Below are 4,544 nucleotides of genomic sequence, written 5' to 3' on the forward strand. Positions count from 1 at the left end.
AGGTAGGGGAATCCTAAGTTCATTGTAGTGGTGTAGCATAAGAAAATGACTCACCAGAAAAAAGCCACATAGTTAATTTTATTGTGAGCTCCAGACTGCACTGGCTCTAAGGTCAACACTTTGTCAATTCATCCAGCTATATAAGCAGATGTTACAGCACATGAGCCATCATGGCTGCTTTCAGCAGCACTCATGTCTGGTAGTTATTTTGAAGCATTAACTAACTAAATATTCAATATTGTTTATTACATTATATTTCAATACTCCATTTTTCTCACATATCATGTCTCCTCTGCTAAACAGGACCTAAGCTGGAATTGCCCTGCACTAGTCCAGCAATCCATCACTATAAACATCTACCCCAACACTGCACATTACCTAGTTTAATACCGACAGTAAATACAGGTCCCGTGTAACCTTTGAATAACATGAAATTATCCATTTGTTGTCAGAGACACGTCTCAATATGAAATAACTAAGTCTGTACTTTATCAAATGTCACTAACTGAGGATTAAGTACCTTTAAAAATAATATCACCCCTTCCTCTCCTGTCCTCTCTTTTTCACATCTTTGTCTATCTCTGAGTGTCACACATTTCATTATTACTTCTGCCTGGAAATCTGTACTTTTGTGTGTTTGCAGATATTTGATGAGGTCTTTGAAACTTTATAACCACCACTGGGTCGTACTTCTAACTGCAAAAAGAGAAGGCTCTGTGGAAGACTGTGGGAAAATATCTCTAGGACTTGACCTCTGTAAACTCCAAATCCAATGTATTTATATAGCACACATAAAAAAACTGAAAATTTGCCCAAAGTGCTGCACAAAAACAAAACAAAACAAGAGATAAAACGGAAGATAAAACCTCTCACATTAAAACTCCCACATAAAATAAAACAAACAGAATAAAAAGAGCATATCGATTCACACCAAATGCTAATTAAAAAAGATGTGTTTTCAAAAGAATTTATAAACAGGAAGTGAAGAGGCCTCTCTAATAGTTAAAGGCAGTATATTCTAGAGTTTGGGTACCACAATTGAAAGAGCTCACTCTCCTCTAAGTTTCAGCCTCATTTTTGGGAAAACCAAAAGCAGCTGGTCGGCTGATCTAAGGGCCCACGAGGGAATATAAGGCTGAAGTTCATCAGGAAGGTATGGAGCAGCAAGACCATTTAGGCATTTATAGGCCAACGTTAGGACTTTGAAATTAATTCTGTCATTAACAAGAAGCCAATGAATACAGGACAGGATAGGTTAGATATATTCATGCCTGTGTGTACCAGGTAAGAGACGAGCAGCAGCATTTTGAACAAGCTGAAGACGTGAGAGGGATGCTTGGCTGACTCCAGCATAATGTGCATTGCAATAGTTGAGCCGAGTTGAGATAAAGACATGTATTATTTTCTCTAAGTCATACCTTGACAAAACTGGCTTAAGCTTTGCTATTTTCCTTAACTGGAAAAAGCTTTTTTGCAACACAGAACGCATTTGTTTATTAAATTTAAAACCCGAGTCCATAATGACTCCCAGACTTGTGACACGCTGTTCGATATGTTGTTGGCTTGTATGACCCAAGCCAAGCATAATTAATAAGTGGGTTGCATAATTACCTCTGATTGAAGCTCAAAAGGTTCAGAGCCATCCAAGCCTTGACATCTTCAAGGCAGTTTAAAAGGATTAGATGGGGCCTGGATTATTAGGTGCTAAAGGCAGGTAAATTTGGAAGTTGTCAGCAGTGAAGGAATATCTCATGTTTTCTAAGAATAGAGCCCAAAGGGAGCAAGTACAAAAAAAACAGAAGAGGACCAAGCAAGGAACCCCACAAGAAAGGGGGCCTGAGGTGGACAAAACATTTTTAATATTAACACTGAACGTTCTGTCACTCAAATAGGAACGAAGCCAATCCAGTGCTGCACCTTTAAGCACAAGAATCACAGAGCTTCCAGAATCGTTTGCTATAAGGATGTCATTAAAAACCTGTAAAAGTGCTGTTTCAGTGGAATGTAAATGTTTAAAACCAGACTGAAAAACCTCCATAATGTCATTGGTATCCAAAAATGCATTGAATAGGGTAAAAACTATTTTTTCCAATAACTTTGAAAGGAATGGGAGTTTCGAGATCAGTCTAAAATTTGAGCGGGGAATAAACATGGATGGGTCATATGCAGGAAGTACTATTGCTGACCTGATACACTCAACCTTGTTTACAAAGAAAGAAAGGAACTGATTACATATGTCTGCAGAGGCTTTCAGGGTGGTAGCTTGAGGCACATTTAGAATAGAGCTGATGAGGGATTATGACAATTTCACACAATGATTTGAGAAAAATATTAGTTTTTCTCATTTTTCACTGTATTCTGATAAAATTTCCAACAGTAAGCTGTTGCAGTTTATTGGCTCGGTTGCTCAGTGTCATGTTATATTGACTAAAACTTGTACATTTTGGTCATTCAAGTTTCAGAAAGCATGATTTAGTGTTAGTTCACTGGCTAAAGATGTGTCGAACCAAAGTCTTCAGCCAGGGTGCAGCTCATAAAAAAAACCATCTGCATGACAGCATGTTGTAACCAACTGTAGTATCAGATTTAACAGACTACGAAATGAAAGTAACAGAAAGCTATTCCTGATGATTAATTTTAAACCCTTCTCATGAACTAACTGCAGGGTGTGACAGATAAATTTGCTTTGAAGTGTACTAAGGGATGGCACTGAAACCCACACTGTTTCCATCAGCAGGCAATGGGCGAGCACCTTGCATAGCAGCATTGCTGCCACTGGAGTAAGCACAATTGGAGTGACAGGGTAGTCTCTTCAACAGTGAAAGGTCACTACAATGCCTCTGGGACTGCATTATAGATAGGAGAGCAGCTCTGAGCTTTTTCACACACAAACCATCTGCACATCCAACAGGAAGGAAAAGGGTTTTATTATGTTTTAATTAAGAGTCTCTTTAAAGTTGTTACAGTTAATATATGTTTTTGTAGTGATAGAAAAGTGGACAGCCACACTGTACACTGCTGTTGCATAATGCGTCTGTGAGTAAACAAGCGAATAAGGCTCATAATAGTGATTTATGAAGGGAAACTGCTCTTGAAGCACACTTGTGTATGGAACTTTGCAGGAAATATGGTTTAATCGTGGTGGATTAAACACAAAGGTGAGACAGAATTCATGCTAATGTTATTCAAATATGAAGCATAACTTTGGTCTTCTTTTGCTGCTGGCTGACACTTCCAATTTTGAAATCTGTGAGATCTATCCTTTCATCAGAGACAATGTCTGTCTGTGTATATGCTGTGGGGTGAACAGGGGAATCTGATCTTTGTTTACATCTTTTTGTAGAGTCTGTTTACCTGCTCTTTCATTCCTTGTTGTTTTAGCTGTATCTGGTGGACATGTAAATGGTTTAATGAGTATTAAGCTGAGATTCTCATGTTTCTGTAAATACCATACATGTCTATATATAAATAACAGGTCTGGCGCCTCAGAAAAGTTGAAAAATTGGGCACTTCAGTGTCACATAAAAAAATAAAGAAAAAAGTTGCAAACCCAACAAACTGTACTACTTACCATTTAGAAATGGAAATGGAAAAGAAATCACTTCAGGTCAGCAGACACATAGCCACAGATGTTCTTTTACATAATGAAAAAAAGCTGAAATTTCATGCCAAAGCAAACCCATTGTAGGCTTGGGCACAATATCAGACATATACCATATTTCTCCATCTGCATGCTGATGGAGAAAAGCACTACATAATTTTAAACCTATAAAGACAGGAACCTGAGATACAGACTGAAATACCTTGCCACTTTAGCATCCCCAGCAATCTTAAAGTAAACAAAAAGCGGGCAAGATATTTCAACTTTAATCTCAAGTCATCACTGACAATGGAACGGGGACATCTAGGTGATGCATACCAATGCACACATTACCAATGTTAGGGTTACAAATGAAGTTGATGCATTTGTGAGATGGGGAGGAGTAGCATTGCAGTCTAGTGCTAGTGAGCTAATACTGTAGGTACTATAGGTCGTCATACCCCCCACCCCGCAGCTTGATTTAAATTGCATGGAGGCGGAGGGAACAGAGGTAGAAAGCAAGGCAAATGTGGAACCACAGGACAAAAAAACCCCATGTGAAAAATACAAAGCTACATAGCTGGTCTGTTTTCAGAAGCCTGATGGTTTCAAAACATTCATGTCCCAAGGTTTGAGTTTATGTGGCCATGAGGTTTGCCACTTGGCTTCAGTGTCTGAGATTTCAATCTGGTGGTATAAGTTTTGCAGGGTCATCCACCTTGAGGTTGACCTGGGTGTTGGTGCCATCCATGGTTGAGGATTTCTGCAGGTTGCAATCCTGTTTTGGCCTGCAGAAATCCTCAGAAGTCCCCCACCGGCCCTGGCTCTGAAAGACTTCTGTACCACAGATCGGAGCACGAAGAAATGCCACCTTTCTCTTCCTCCCTCATTTCCCATGTCTGCGCTTGGGTTGGGACTGTGGGTCTCGGGTGCAGCAAAGAGAGGTGCAGGATGCAGGTGAAAC

Source organism: Pundamilia nyererei, unplaced genomic scaffold (genome assembly GCF_000239375.1).
Source record: "Pundamilia nyererei isolate P.nyererei 1_Seehausen unplaced genomic scaffold, PunNye1.0 scaffold00046, whole genome shotgun sequence".
Classification (NCBI taxonomy): Eukaryota; Metazoa; Chordata; class Actinopteri; order Cichliformes; family Cichlidae; genus Pundamilia; species Pundamilia nyererei.